Genomic DNA, 17155 nt, shown 5'->3' with positions numbered 1-17155 from the left:
GAACAACAGTTGGAACTTGCTTTCTTGTGGAAAGAGAGTGACCCAAACAATTTCTAGTGGGATAGAGAAATCCGTATTTAAGTCTTTTCCATAAATGAAGATTATTCATGCGTGAAATTCACTGTCCTCATCTTGATTCTGAGGAAGAAAAGAGTTCCCATTGAGTCTTGAAACCTTCACTGGTTTTGCTTAGCCTTAAAATAGTAAGGAAACTGAAATGTGGCTAGATGGCAGAACCTCAGCAGATTAACTTTTCCAAGGATGAAGACGCACTTGTTCAGAAAGCTTCCCCTGATTAATCTTTGCCCTTTCATGGGGAGCCCTCCAAGGGGGTGAGGTTAGCAAATATATTTGCTATATTATACTATTAATAAGTCACAATTTAATCTTAGTGAAGAGATCTGTTTGGCAACACTTTTTTTTTCCAAGACAACCAGGAAATGTAATTGCACTCCTGACAAGCATGAATTTGAAAAATGTGGGCTTGCTACCAAGGCATCCTTGCAAGCTGCTGAAGTCTCTTGCAGTCAAAGCACAGCTCTGTGACTGAGGATATGTGTTTGAACGGCAGCTTTGCCCCTGTATAGAGTTCCCTGTGATTGAAACTGTGCTGGCTCTACTCAAAATGCAAGGGTATTTTTTAGCCTCGACTCAGTGTCAAGAGAACAGCAGACTTGTTAATGTCCTGACGCCAGCAACCAGAGGATTGGCTCATTAGCTCAAAATCAATATGAAAATTCATTCCAGCCACGTCTTGCCCCCTCAGGTTGCCAGGTCACCCAGTGAAGCAGAAGCTGAATCTAGCAGATATCTACTGTCTAGACTGAACAGCCCTTCAGTTAATTCATTCCACTCCTTGCCTATCAATGACCTCCTTTTCCCTCACTGAGGCTGGACCGTGTCCCCTAAGCAGCCGAACATTCCCAGCCCTCACAGTCACTGAGCCAATCAGAGAGTGGTTTCACTGTCACCCATGCAGGCCTCAAATAGGCTTTCAGATGCCTGTCTTGAGGTTCTCGGCATTTTGGAGATTCCTTCTGTGTTTTGTTGTTTATTTGGGATCTTTCCTAATTAGTGTTAACGATACAAGGCAAGTCCAGTAGTTCCTTAGCTAGCTCCCCTCCATGCAACTGTAAAAAGCAACTGAAATATTTAGAGGAAGAAATGGATAAAATCTTCATCATTGTGACATTTCAGTGTTTGGAAAGAAGTCTAGCTTTGTGCTTTTCTCATGGGCTAGGTTTCTGCATGCAGGTATGAATTAGACAGAAAATTCATCCCTCTAACTAGGGGTTTCTCAGCCAGGGTTCCGTGGAACCCTAGGGTTCTGTGAGAGGTCACTAGGGATTCCCTGGGAGATCATGATTTATTTTAAAAATCATTTAAAATTCAGGCAACTTCACATTGAAGAGGTCAGTTTCATTCTTTACTTTTAGTTTAAGAACAATGTTAATGCATATGTATATACTGGTCTATACATGGAACAAATGTAATAATTTTGTAACATCTGGCCTATATTTGAGCCTGAATGTGCAGGGGTTCCCCGAGGCCTGAAAAATATTCCAAGGGTTCCTCCAGGGTTAAAAAGGCTGCTCTAACTAAAATAATCTCCCCTTCTATATGTAAACCTAGCCAGCCCTGGCTGGACATATACCTCAGGGTGATATGTTGACATCAGAATTAAACTGTTGGCCAGTTGTTTCTCAATGTAAGAATGAGACAACCCAGGTGTTTTTGTGAAAACAGGAGAGTGCTGGATGAATTGGGTGCACAGAACCAAGTTAAGAGTTAGAGCACCAAACACTGAGAATGCAGGAGAGATGATACACAGTTCAGAATGCTGCTAAACTGCCAAAGCCCTGAGTGTTTTTCATCTGGACCTCATATATTATTTTAAAGCAGCTCTGTTTGCTGCCCAGATGAAGCAGGAGGGGTCTTCCCCATCAGTGTTAAATGAAGTCAGCAGAGGTGGGGAGGAAGGAGGGACAGGAGAGGTGGTTCCGTGGTAGAGCTTAGGCTTTGCAAGCAGAAGACCCCTGCTTCATTCTTCAGGCAGAGACTCTTGGACAGCTGCTGCCAGGCTGTGTTAGCAGCCCTGAACTAGACAAGTGAATGGTCTGGCACCAGAGAAGGCGGTTCCCCGTGCTCCTAACCATCCCATGCTCTTTATTTCAGACAGACAAGGAAAAGGTTTTTGTTTTAAGTGATTTCATGACTCTTTTTTAGTTTCATGGGATAGCCAATTTCTGGATTGGCTGCTGCTGTCTTGTTCTTGTTGGTTTTGGAAATGAACACACATACAAAAGCCTGAAAAGACTGCTTATCCTGCTTATGCTTAAGTTGTCACCTCCCTCTACCCCACTTTTTAGTTATTACTTCTGCACATTTAACAGTGAAATCATGGCAATCAATTCATTCCAAGCCAAGAAAAGACTTTGGTTTAAATGCTTAAGAATAGAGCTAATGCAACAGGGTGGGAGCGCTGTTTTTATCTGGCCCCGGTTTTTACTTATGTATGGCTCTACCAGCATAAAGATGTCTTATACTATTAATACCTAACTAGGAATAAATTAGATAAAAGACAGCTAATTCAGGTATTTATTTGGGATTTAGAGGATACTAATTTAATTGTATGTTAGTGTACTTGCAGATTTCCTTAGTCTAGACAGGCCTTAAAAATCTTATTTGATAGAAGCCGGAAGATTCCTGTAAACTTCCAACTGTATTAGATGCCCTTTAATTCTTTGTAATGTCAATCCATTTGTTTACCATTTTAAAAGGTAACTTTTCTTTAGCTGTGTGCCATCTCGGTGTTGCTTTTCTCCGTGAACTAAGTGGAGTGTTTTAGTAAAGTGATGCCAAATATTTGTCTCCATGGTGTTTACCCTTTACTTCCAACAGCAGAAAGAGCGAAGGCATTTAATTCCAACAAGGGCTTTTGTCCAGAAATCTCTGTAGCTTTCAGGCAGAGAGTAAATTATGGCATGGAGGTGCAATAAGGTAATTGCTGTACCTGTCCAACTTCTGCCTGCTGCAAAAGAACAAATGTCTAGGCCTCCCTAAAACGTGACTCTAAAGAGAGTTGGTGTAATAGACATATAAGCTAACCCCACTTTAAGAGAACTAAGGCTACCATGGCTTAAACAAAAGCACTAGGCCTCTAGTGTTTCTGCATAACAGACCATCTGGGTGCATAACTGTTAATGGGACCTTAGGCCAGGCACGTATGACTGAGGAGGAGGAATCTGCAGGGGTTATGCAGCAAACTTCTAAGGGCCCTCTTTCCCTTGTAAGAGCCTGCGGCTTTTATATGACTGCTTAGGTAGTCAAGAGAGTAACTCTCCTTGATATTTCATTGGCTGGCACAATCTCAGGCCTCAGGCCTTCTCAACCTGTGACCAACAGTGCAAATTCTAACTTCTCAACCAACTGCAGTAGCTCTTCTCATTATAGCAGCTTGGTGTGGTGGCATCAGCCTGGAAAAATTGGGAGAATCATGCCATCTTCAGGCATAATAAATTAACCACCATTTGACTTCTAGTTGATCAGCTGGGGTAAGTGGTTTTCTGTTGGGATAGGAACAATTGAAGTTTTTAATATGACTCTGGGAAATTGATAGGGCAAGCTAAGAAGAGCTGGAAAGCTATTTAAGTCACTGGGCCCAACCCTGGGCTCAGTGCAGGACTCCAAATGAAAGCCTTCCCTTACAGATGGCTGCCTAGCCCACCATTTCTCTGCATAATTGGTTCCACTGTCCAACTGCTCATACAGTTAGGATGTTTTTCCGAACATCTGTAACAGAAATTGCCTTCCTTTAATTTTTTTTTAATCTGCTCAATCGTGTCCAATTCTCCGAGACCAGCTGGACAAGTCCCTGCCGTTTTCTTGGCAAGGTTTTTCAGAAGTGGTCTGCCATTGCCTTCTTCCTAGTGTGAGAGGGAATGACTGGCCCAAGGTCACCCAGCTGGCTTTGTGCCTCAGGCAGGACTAGAACTCATGGTCTCCTGGTTTCTAGCCTGATGCCTTAACCACTACACCAAACTGGCTCTCTTCCTTTAATATTAATTTTAATATTCCTTTAATATAAGACTACTATTCCTTGTCTTGGATTCTGGGTTGATAGAAACTGGTCATAGCCGTCTTCTGTGTGATATTACTTTAGGAATTTAAAGAGTGTTATAATATTCCCCCCTCAATAGTCTTCTCTTCTCAAGTCTTCTCAATATTCCCAATTGCTTCAGTCTCTCTTCATAGGGCTTCATTTCTAGTCCCCTGATTTTCGATGTCGTTCTTCTTTAAACCTGTTTAAATCCTTCTTAAAGTATGGAACCTACAACTGGATGTAATACTCAAGATAGGATCTGACCCATGTCAGATGTTTGCATACTGTATGTTTGCATTTGTGTCTGTTAAATACTACTATGATTATGGGTAGTAGGATCATGAATGAAGAAGAAGAGCCATTAGATTTCTCATGCATATTCCTCTTTCCGGTTCTTCCCTGAACTAAACCATTTTTGTTGTCTTCCCAGGTTGTTGATGGGTTTGATGCGCCTGTTCTTGAATACCAGGTTGTCCCAGAATAGATTCTGGGTGATCCATTATTTAATTTTGGTTCAGAGGTTCACTTTGACATACACTGATGAGGCCTAAATGGGAGGCCTGGAAGGGAGGATTGACATTGTCTATAGCAGGGGCATAACTTTGCTCAGGCTAAGGGCTGCACCAATATTTTAAAGGCATGCCAGGGTGGGCTACGATTAAAATATAAAATAAATCAATTGATTTAATATGCAATATAAGTACTAAGCAGTTGTCTTTTACGTACAAAATACTCTGTCTTCATGCACACACACACACTCCTCCGAGCTATCCCGTGCAGAATCAGAGAGTATCCCCATTTTCTTATAAAGCCTATAGAGCTTTGATGACCAGGAATATGCAAACAAAATTAATTGGTGTGGATGGAAATTGTAATTCATCTCCTTGTAGCAGTCCAACCTCTCTTACCACAGTCATGAAGATGGAAGAGTATTATAAGGCAGAAGGATGGCCTGGGCACATGCTCAGCTTCAGAGGAGGAAAAGTAAGGCCACTTTTCCTTTTGCCTCTTAAGATAAATTAACATCAAACTGATGGGGTGAAAAAGGAAGTATCTTCCTCTCTTTTCTTCTGTCCAGCAATAGCAGGAAACAGTGTGTCAGGTGGGGTGACCCAAGGAAAACAAGGGCAGCTTCCTATGTAGATGCACACACATCAAAGAGGCAATCTCCAGGGAGCATGAGAAAGAAGGAATAGCAAGTCACTTCCCTTATTGCCTCTTATGGGAGAGAAGGAACATGGCATGGCAGGCCTCTTGTTCTGCTCCTCATCCCAGCAAGGGGTAGAGCAACTTGACCAGCCTGGCAGCTTGTTCTTGGCTTCAGCCAAAGGGGACAGAGCAGAAGGGACTGCTTATAATTGATGGTGCATCCTTAGCATAGGAGAGCAAAATGTCAGGTTGGGAAAGAAAGGTCATTCTGTTGAACCACAAAGGCAGGGAGAGATGAGATAGTGGAGACTACTGCTCCTTAACGCACCCAAGGTAAGGCAGCCAGGACTGCTGCATCAAAAGGCAAGAATTGGAAAATGCAGACAAAATTGATACCACCCTCAAAGGAAACCTCATTCATGGAAAAGAGGGAGAAACTGCTAAAACATTTGTCTGACATAGGAACCAAAGGTTTACAGAAAAACAAGGCTGTAACTCTTTCTTGCTGTGAGATGGAAGTGAATATCTTCTCCCAACCATATTTCCAAGGTAAGATGGTAATGCTAGTTTTTTCCCAACAAAGCAGTTGAATCAGAAACAAGTTTGCAAGCGTGTCTAAGATCGGATATAATTGTCTCTGTCTCTGGAAACTCCACTTTCCTCTCGGCTTAGTTCAGTTGTCCAGCTGACTGGCATTTAGCCTGAAGGGGCCATGCTTGTTTTAAAGTAGGGGTGGGACAATATTTTCAGTCTAGCCATTATCCATAACTGGTATGTTGCCCAGTTGTGCAGGCTTGCCCTTGTCCTGCTGCATGCCATTCTGAAATGTTTAGTTGAAGCATTCCAAGGTTAGAACCATTTGGATTTCAGATAGTGCTGCCAGAACTAGTAATATAAAGCTATGGCCTGATCATTTTTGGTATTTCCTAGTGTCTGATGAAATGAAGATCAGACAGATATTATTTCACAGATCCTTGTATAGTCAGCCTTCCCAACCTGAGTATCTTCCACAAGTGTAATTATAACTTCCCAATTCTCAGCATGGAGAATTTGGAGAGCTAAAGTCCACTCATTTGGATCATACCCAAGTTAGGACCTTCCTGGGTGCATCTACTTCGCCACACTGGGTGCAGTTCTCCAGTGTTGAATTTGGAAATCTCCAGATTGGAGAAAAGGGGCAAATCATGATTTCATTTTCTTTCCCCTACAACTTAATATAGCATTAAAGTTGCATTATTCAGAGATTTAGGAAGGTTTTGCTTCTGTTTAAAGCCCACTTGTCTAAGAGTTTATTCTACTTATTTCAAGATTTGTTGGCTGGAGGCTCCAGAAAAATCACTTCATTACAACTTCATATATGGAGTGAAAGCAAGAGAAAGAAGTTGTGAAATGGTTGCTTGGCTGTCTCATGGGTTTTAGATCATGGGTCCAAAATGATAAAGCCATAAAATAGTGTAGTTCTTTTCTCCTCAATTATGCTACAATCCTACATCTATCTGCCTGGAAGGAGTACCATTGAATTTAACTTAGTTTTATTTTTATTTTTATTTGTTTATCAAATTTTGCCACTGCCCATCTCCCCCTGAAGGAGACAGTTCCTAGTAGACATGTATGACAGAGGAAAGACTCCCATTTGTCCTGCTAAAACCTGGATGAAGGCTTTCCCTCCAACTCCACCCTTCAGAGACATGTTGCTTTGGGCACCAAAAGGGATAGACTAATCTTACATTCAGGGACAGGGTGTTATGGGGAGCAGTCTAGGGAGGGAGGAGTGCCAGCCCATTGATACCATTGAATCAGATCAGAGGCACAAAAACCTTGATCAAGCTGAAGGTTGCAACTGATACAGATTTGGAACCTCTGATCTGTAGGATTTCCCTATAAATAACAGAACAAAATAATTCAGTACGATGAAAGTTCAATTTTTCTGTTGAATGTGTGATAAGAGTTTTTCATCATAACCATTCTCATCCATAGACAGGTATACACACACACAATCTGTTGTAAGTGATGAATGGCCCTTGACTATAAAACCACTTTGCATTTTAATGTGTAAAACCCTTTCACAAGGTGGTCGTTTGTGTATGCACAGAAGTGTACTAGCTATGAACAGAATTCTCCTAAGTTCTACCAGATCAGACATCTACATTGTAGAAAGTTTGTTGCAGCTAATGAATTGGGCTAAACCTTTGTTTTGTTGTTGTTGTTTTCAGTGTTTTGAATCCTGCTGTAAAAGCAAATCTCCTTTCAAGACTTTGCTTAATTGCAAGACAGTGCTCCTGGTGCCAAAAAATGCTAACTATAAATTACAAATGTGGATACACGTAAGTAAAAACAGATGTTTGTACTGAAGGAAAAACCCAAGTAAGGCAATCAGTTTACCTTTGGCTGAAGAGTTAATTTGCAGGCTATTTTTTAATCCTAAGGAGTATCTCATCAACTCATGGTGTAATTTTATGCAAACCATATTCTGTCTTGATTCTAAATGCATAGTTCTTCCATTAAATATATATTGAATCAGAGCATCATATTCAAGGAACTATGAAGTATCTGATGCTCATCAAAGAACATGAATGAAAGAACACTAATACAGATATTTTCATCCTGGGAGCAAACAATCAACTCTGGTGGCATTTTGAGTTTAAAAAAAAGTATGTACTGTACATGAAACCAAAAATATGCACCAAACAATTGAAATGTCCAGTCCAGCAAAAGTTAAGTGCTGAGAAAACTCTCCTGTAAATTTGTCCACCTTTACTGGACTGTGTCAGTTTTTGAAAGTAGGTCATAGAAAGCATGTTTTAGCTATTATACGGTATTTCTGCAAAAGTCACTAATAATAACATTCCAAAAACTGTTGCAGCAGCTGAATCATTAAAGAAGATTACGTTGAAATCATATTGAATGTGACTGAATTATTTTGGTGCTTAATTATCTTAAATTTGGGATCATTTTGATTTGGCCTAGTGCAACCTTAGGAAGCGTTCATGTAGCTGAGAGCTATGAAGGGAGGAATGTATATTCATGGCACTGCAATAGCCACCATTATTGGATTTACAGGTATAGGAGGATGAGTTAAAAATACATATGCTACTGCCCTTTTCATTTTGTGCTCCATCTTCTATAATACTAGGTTGATCTGCAACCTCTAGACTCTGAAGCTAATCCTAATAGATGCCAAGTTATAAATTGGGAAACGATCTGTCGCTAGTGCTCATCAGAGGTGGACGTGTTGACCTTGTCCATATATCTGAAAGTTGAGTGTGTGTGTGCATGCGCATGAAACTCTCTTAAGTCAAGTCCACATTGGCAGCTCAGATCATGACCTGAGAGAGAAGTAATTCTGGTCTTACATTGGAATGACAATTTGAAGGCCTGCCTTCACACATTTAATCTTATCCATTAATATAAGCAGGCTTTCCGCTCACTACTAAGGTTTCCTTCTATTCAGTGACATGTGCAAGAGATATAGACTTCTCTGTAGTGGCTCCAATCAAATAGCATTTCATTCTAGGTCTGTGCAGCACGCTGGATGCAAAGGGGAAAGGATGATTTGAGGATACAGGGATATTTACATTGCACCTTCCAGCAGCTCTTTAAAGCAGGGAACCATTGGGTTCAGAGAATCATTGCTTACTGCTATGGTACTTAAATCCCAATATCCTCAGGCATTTAGCTAGGTCTGAATGGAATCTGATCCAAAGAGATCCTAAAGTCCTTCACAAAATCAAGAGGTCTTGGGATCCTCCATCATCGAGATGTGGTTGCCAAGGATCAACAACCATCTGCCCATTTCTTTTTAAGCCACAACTTCTTTTTCCTTTATCATTCCTTGTCATTCTTAATTATTCCTTACCACTTTGCTATCTTTTGACTGTCTTCTCATCTGAACTGGAGCTGTTGTGGGTGGGAAGAATCTTAATTTGTATTTCTACTTCACTGTGAGTCATTTAGCTTGTACTTGTAAGAAAAGAGTACCCTTATTTTGGACTCAAATAAAACTTTGGAATGATATGAGTTTAATGATGTCTGATTAGAACTAAATGAGATTCAGATCCATATTTCCATGAGGTTGTAATATTATCTTCACTATGCTCTTGTAAGATGTGATAGAAGGACAGTGCAGGAGACCATAGCTGGAAGAGGTGTGAAGATAACAAATATTATACTTTACTTTCTTTCTTCCCTCATTCTCTCTGTGGATTTGTTATGCCACAGCATGTGAGTGTCCACCCTGCTGCCCTTCTTGCTGTCCTCAGCCCTCCCACTGAGCTGACCACCACTTCAGCTGGCCCAGTGTGAAAAATGCAGCCGGATGGGACCTCAGTGCCACCTTCAGTCTTCTTTTCACAGTGAGGGAGGCAAACAAACAAAAGCCCAACTGCAAAGTGGTGGGCAAACTTTGTAAGTTTGTTCAAGCAACCAGAAGTTGATATGTTGCAGCTTCCCCTGACATGGGCACCAAAGAACTTTAAAAAAAACAAGTTTGGCAATTCCTCAGCTCCGCTTGCTTTACAAAAACACTTGGACTGAAAAGAGATGCTCCCTTACAGTTTGTTAGTTAACTAGCATTGTGGGGGTGTACTGTAATGAACTGGGAAGGTTGAAAGGAAAGGAAATGGGTGACTGAGTTGGATCTGGACCATTGAACCCTGAGGTCTAATCCGGTTTGGTCACAAAGCTACCTGAGGGACTTCAAGCCAACCCTCCTCAGACTCTAGTGTCAGCAAGAGACTGTTTCCACCCCTGCTATACTAAGCTGTTCAGAAGACAAGTATGATAACTAAACTGCTCCATAAACATTACTTGTGATTAGCAGCTTCCAAATTGCCCATACTTCCTCTTCAATATGTGTATGGAACATTGCAATCTAGCCCAAATTAGCCAATGATCCCTTTCAGTGATTTCAGGGGAAGCCGTGAGCTTAAATCTCTCTCTCTGAAGCAAACAGGATTTGAAAACAGAATCCACTTGGGTGAGATCACGTTCATCAATATGCTGTGATTTATTTTTTCAATCGTGCTTCTTCTCTCTCTCTTTTTAACTCCTAGTAAGTCCTCTGTTGTTTGTTTCCTTTCTAAACTGTCTTAACCTTTCCAACCACCCTTCACTCTCTTTTCTTATTTCATCACCTCTTTCACCGTTCCAATTAAATTGCCTTTCCATAAGAAGGAGGGCTCAGTGCAATGTAGATAGCATTTGAAATGTGTATGTCTTCTTTCTTTATATGACATGAGGATATCCCTTGTCATTTTTCTAATTCTTTTCCTCAGCATCCTCTCATTTTGTTTGCTTTCTTTTCCTATACCCAGACAGGAGGCTTTCATTAAGCTGTCTCCAGCGATATGAAAGTCTCTTTTTTTTCCCCTTGCGTAGTTACAGTTAATTTAGAACCCAGCACCACGCATGAGTAACTAGGTCCCCTTGTTCTTCAGCATCACAATAAAAGGGAACCCAGTAGAAATCTGACTATGATCTCAGAGGCATAAAGTTGGGCTAAGATTACATGCAGTAAATGCAAAGGCTTAAAGGGGAAAAGATTAATGTGCTCATTCAGGAGGATGAAAGGAAGTGGTAGAGGCCACTTTTGCAATTGAATTAAGTGAATGTTGTGATTATAGCTGGCTTTCAAGGGTTTGCTCTTGATGTGGTGACTTCCTTTTTTCCCCCCTATTCACATGTGGGAGCTCTTCCACACCAGCTGTTGGTCCTTATAAAACTGACCCAAAACTTATTCAGTGAGACCTTCATACCTTCAGAACCTGCATAACCTAAATGCACTGCTTCAGTGGACTTACCTGCTTTTCTTGCTCACATTTAATACAGTTCAAAAATAGGTTCTGCAATGAACCTTTTGAGGCTCACTTGAGAAGTCTAAAAATCACTGAGGCTGAGCCAGCCAGGGTCAAAATTGTAATACTGAATATGTATCATTCAGAGGAATTGGGAAGAAATTGTATGAGACATGAATGAAATAACACTCATACCCAAAGAGATAGTATACCCTGGAAGCAGATGTGATTATTTAATTTGATTAATCATTGATTATGACCAAGCATGTGGGAAGACATTCCCATGCATCAGGTAAGGGTGATGAAACAGTAGGAAAGGACTGCACTGCATACACCATTCGGTGTACAGTATATTAAAGTGAAAAGTCAGCAGCCCATGCCTTGTTAATAAAGGTCACCGTGGAGCAGCAAAGGCTGGGGAAAGAAAGCCACTTGTGAAAAAATATCTACCAAGCACCTTGCTTATAGCAGTGTTGCAAGTCAAGATTATAGGCAAGGGGGCCATGGAAAAACACAAGAATATTGGGGGTAATGGCTAGCCAACATAGCTATTGGGCATATTGCCTGGGGATTAAGAGAGTTGTAATCCAGTATATCTGAAGAGCATCTGATTGAGGAAGAGTCAGACCATAGAATTTCCTGAGGAAGATCTTGAGCAGCCTGCTTTAGCCACAATGTGTCACGTCTCCATTCTGAAGGTCAGAGGTGTGCCTGGGCCTTTCCCCTCTTCCCCCAATTCAGATGGACCAAATATATAAGATACTTTTACACTTGAATGATACTAATGTCTGACACAAATGCATATTTGATTGCTTATCAGAAGTGATCTTGCAGTTGCAGGGGTTTTGCTGGCAGAATTTTGAATGGAATTCCACCAGGCCCTTTGATCCATCTCCAGTGAATGTGAACGATGCTGCCTCTCATTAACCTAGCGTTGCAGCTTTGCCTCTGAACATTGCTGTGTACGGGAGTCTTTCACAATTACTGCTGTTGAGAATGTGGCTGAAAGGTCTCCTAAAGAGATCCCAGTGTCTGTACTGTATTTCTCCATGAAACCAGTATCAGTTAAATTAGTCAACATCTTATGGAAAGGAATCATAATAAAATTCAATTCATTATCAGTTAACCTTTTGGATGTGAAAAAAATAAAAATCTAGGATGCAAGGCATTGCTATATTAACCCTAACCGTGCCCACTTGGATGTTGCCCTAATTGGTGGATTCTTTGGCAAATGGAATGAGGCTGGCCAGAGTATGGCTTGATATGGCCTTCTGTACTTTTGAACTGAAAACATATTCAACCTAAAGCTCAGTTAGGCTCAGCAGCTGCTGCATCTAAAACAAACGCATCAAACTAGAAGCTGAAATCACTACCTGATAAATGGGCATGCACAATTTGGTTAAAGGTGCTAATAGTGTGATTGCTTTATCATGTGACTAAGTTAAATCTCTGAGGCTGCTCTTAGGTGACCACCCTTACCATCCACAAAGCCTTGTACTATTAATTTATAGCCCACTCAATAATGTTCTGGACTATGTGGACCACTGCAAACCATTTTGCAAATTGGAAATATATGAAGATAGCGCATATTTACATGCTGGGGCCCACCAGCCTATGAATGCTTGGGTTTTTTGGCCAAGAACCAAGTACTGGGAATGCCAGCTGATCAGTACTCAATTGATGGGTAGAAACATACCATCTTTTCTCACCTCATCGGTGTTGTACCAAAACACAAACCTCTTCCCCTAAATGTAAAATAAATAAATAGGGTACACTTGTAGTGTGTCAGGGCTCGCTGTGCTAGATGGTGATAAAACATGCTTTTCATGCCTTACATTCAGCCATTTCAGCATCTTCTGAGCTAGCACTCCAGTCCAGTGAAGTACCAGCATCGAAGAGGGTGAGCCAGGCATCCCCTCTAATATTTTCCTGTGCACACAAGGCAGCAAAATACTCCTGCCTCCCCAACAACATCTGGTTTTCCCTGTTTGGAGGAAAAGTTGACAAGATTGAGATTGCCTGCACTTGGAGGCAATTTCATAGAATCACTGGTGGAGGGTATGTCATTTCACTCCCTTGATGGATCTATAGACCCATCTGGCAGAGCCCTGAGAGGCTTTGCAATGTTACCAGGGCCTGTTGTACTGAGTAGTCATGCTTTTTAAGTTTCCAGCCCCAAATTACAAGGACCATGCTCATTCTGGAGGAAAGCAAGAGCTTATTTGCTTCTGGTAGAGATTTCCATGCTATTGTTTTCAACTGATAGCATTACGGACTGGACCAGGGCCTTCTGACTGTGTCCTGCCATTGCCTGTATACCTTATATATTACCCAGCTCACTGTTTAAACCTTGAGCAAATCACTTGTCTTGTAGAAATGGTCTCCAGATGTTACATCAGCAAGCTTCTTCCTTAATTCTCATTCAGCAGCAGTAGAAGGCAATGAGAGAAAAGTAGGGATATCCCATTAATCTTACTGAAAAAGCAGCTCCTTCAAGCTTCTCCTTTGCCTGACCATATCTCTTTCAATACACACTATACTGTAATGCAGTATCTCCAAATCTTCACCACCCTGAAGATGATAATATCCAGAATTCTCAGCCCTCCTGCCCATTGGCTCTCTTGCCTGGGAATGCTGTGAGCTGGAGCCTCAACATAGGTCTAGGGGACCAAGCTGGGAAAGGCTATTAGGATGATTACTAAAATAATGCATGCAAGAGTGTTTAGTGCACCCATATCAATGCAGGTATTATTTAATTGCCAAGTCAGCCATATTCCTTTGAAAGGAAAATGTTAAGGGAACTAAATGCACTTATTAGATGGAAGGCAACTATAAATACAGATTCCTTTATGGGTGTTCTTCAAAGCAGCTGAACCACTTCTGGAAAGCTTTAATTGGCAGGAAATGCATCTTCAACTGGCGCTAAGTATTCATTGCCAGCAACAAGAGCCAGGATACCTGGAGCTGTTAAGCAAATCAATGGGCTGGTGGAGTCAGACTTGCTTATCATACCTTTGCAGATGCAGAGGGGATATTTTTCCTATTTTTCCTAGGGGCTCTCACTAAAGCAAAGCCAAAATAGAGAGAAGCCCATGGCTTTTCTCCAAATGAAACAGCCTGCAATTATTACCAGTAATATATATTTTATTATTCTTAGACAATATCAGTTCAGTTTGGGATTTATGTGTGCTTTCTTGCATAAACTTTGTGACCATTTTGTAAAGCTTGACTAGACATTTCATCTCCTGGAATTTATTTCAATAATATGTAAAACTATATGCTTAAGCAATATAGTATTTTATTTATTTATTTATTTTCTATCCTGCCTTTATTATTTTTATAAATAACTCAAGGCTGTGAACATACCTAACCCTCCTCCCTCCTCCTCTTTTCCCCACAACAACAACCCTGTGAGGTGAGCTGGGCTGAGAGAGAGGGACTGGCCCAAGGTCACCCAGCCGGCTTTCAGGCCCAAGGCAGGACTAGAACTCTCAGTCTCCTGGTTTCTAGCCTGTTGCCTTAACCACTAGATGAAACTGGCTCTTATATTTAATATCTATTTATTACATAAATATTGATACATAAATATTTTTACATAAACATTGATAATCTCACTGAAACTGCAAATGATGGAACAAATACTTGGACAGGGATACATAGGGCAATATCAGTTTTTGCTTGGATAGTGTGCACAATAGAAATTTAGGACCAGCCTTCCAGCAACTTAAAATATTGTGTAGCTTAATATTATCTACAGTGATGGGCAGTAGCTAGGACTATGGATCTGGGCTGCAGAAATCTGTCTGGCCATTAGGTGGCAGCAAAGAGCTAGAGGTTTATCTAGCTCTTTGCTGCCATCTGGGGATCATTTGGATACTTGCAGCCGAGATCTGGCAGCCCTAGCAGTAGCACTCCCAGGCTTTCCATCAAGAATTGTTCCAGCTAGAAGAGAATGGGCTGTAATTTTCTCCATGCAAGACATATGTTCTGCCTCTGAGAGATAGCCCTTTCTACATAAAATGAAGGAAAATATGGGAAACATGTGTTTCATACAAGTATACTCATTAGGGAGCCAGGATGGAGGATAGCTCCCTGTTGACCAAACATTTCAGAGCAAATCTGGGCTTGCCTTCTGTCTTAATGTGCGAAATAGCCTCCCATTTCAAAGTTCCTCTGAAAAAAAATTCTTTGCATAAAAAGGACTTCCTTAAAAAACAGACAGTGATTTTATTAGCAACAATGCATCTCCCAGCTCTTGGGTACTTAGAGGATCAGTCTGTCCGCTCATGAAATGTAATCAAAGTATGTGTAAAATAAAATAGGGAATTTCCTGTTGGTCCCGAGTTTAAGGTGTTTGGGATGTACGTATCTTTGTGTTTTGAGGATTTTAGCTCCTTTAGTCTGACAAGATGATCCTTTTTGTTTCACACATGCGAATATTTGTGCTAGGTATCTTTTGGGCTGAATCGTGGCCTAGGAGATGTGAAGTATTACACACTGAAAAGCTGAGGGGAGATTAAGTGGAAGCTGGATTTTGACAGGATTGACAAAGCCTAAATATAAGATGACTTCTAAAATCATTTGCTCCAAGAGATCTGAAACTTGTTCTGTCTCGGTGAGTGAATGAACAAAACGTCTGTTGGCTGAGGAGGAGAGACAGCGCATTGCAAAAATGGCAGAGAGAAGAATGAAGATGTTAAACACTGAAGGGAAGTTGTCAGACTTGAATCTGAAGGACGTGGAATCATTTTGTTGCGGTGTGTGTGTATGTGCATGTTTATCAAAGGTCTGGCATTCTTTTCCCCAGAAAAAAAAGGAAAACTGGACATACAACAGGGATGACAGAAAAAACTGAAATATGAACTAACAGAGAAGGAACACGCAGTGTTTCTTCCTTGCGTGACGTGGTCAAGAACATAGTAATATTCATAAGATGAAAATGTACTCCTGGGGTTCTGCAACCTCGTGCTCAAATATGGGTAAAAAATGAAATCACTTCTCACCTGCAGAATTACCCTTTTTTCTCCTCAACACACACAGAAAAACAATATCTCCTCCCAATGCACCCACATCCAGATGTGGAAGACCTATTTTGGAGCTGAAGTACAGGCATGTTCCAAATGATCCAGCTGCTTACTCTTTGGGGGGGGGGGGAGGAATGGAAGGCTTGTGCTGACTGCTGTGATGGTCTCCTTCCACAGTGGAATACAATTCAATAAATAAAGTTGTGAATACCATATTAGACACTAAATGCTTGCAAGAGTGTAAGGATGCCAGATGGTGTATCTGGAAGATACTCTTCTGGTTCTACTGTTCATCAGCAGTTCCATAGTACCTAAGAGTGGCTTTTTGTCATCTGGGTCCATGCATCTGTAACAGTTGTGCAGAACATGGCATTTTGCCGCATTGGATACCTATAAGCATCCAGAGAACTCATTATTAGCTATAAAGCCCTACAGAACATGGCGCTGGTCCATTGCATTTCTTTCAAAATTGTCTTCCCATCTGATAAGGTGCTGCTCAGGGTCCCAATCTCCCAACAAGGGTAGAAGCGGATCCAGAGGCAGGCTTTCTCTGTGGCATTCCCAAGGACTTGGAATATCTTCCTCCTTCATTGTTGGCCGCCTACAAGGGTGTCAGAACCATTTTATTTAGGTGGCTTTTGAAGGGTGGTGATTTTTTTTCTTCTGGTGGTTTGTGGGCTGTTTTATATTATGGGGTTTTTTTTTGTTTGTCTGTTTGTGTGCTGTAAACTGCCCAGTAGTTTGGATTGGGGGTTATACAAATAATTGTAATAAATAAGCAAACAATTTTCATAACTGCAGGTGGCCACCAAATAATAAAAGTTAGACCTATCTGAAGCACATCGCTTTGGAAATTTAGAATTTCTCCTTTTGCCCCACTGCCTGACAAAATACCCCAGCAGCAGTGGTTTCATTCCTAACTTAGTATTAGAGCTAAGGAAGGCTGAATATTTTTGTGGAAAAAAACCAAACTGGCTGACCAGAGAGGAATATTTCCATTGATTCAACTGGGTCTTGCTGATGACCAGTGCAAACAATATAGAAATAACAGCTGATTTAATGTGAGAACGGAGTGGTGCTGTTGGGAA

This window comes from Candoia aspera, chromosome 1 (assembly GCF_035149785.1).
Source record: "Candoia aspera isolate rCanAsp1 chromosome 1, rCanAsp1.hap2, whole genome shotgun sequence".
In the NCBI taxonomy this organism is placed as follows: Eukaryota; Metazoa; Chordata; class Lepidosauria; order Squamata; family Boidae; genus Candoia; species Candoia aspera.
The sequence above is the reverse complement of the archived record's forward strand: the minus strand, read 5'-3'. Positions refer to the sequence as shown.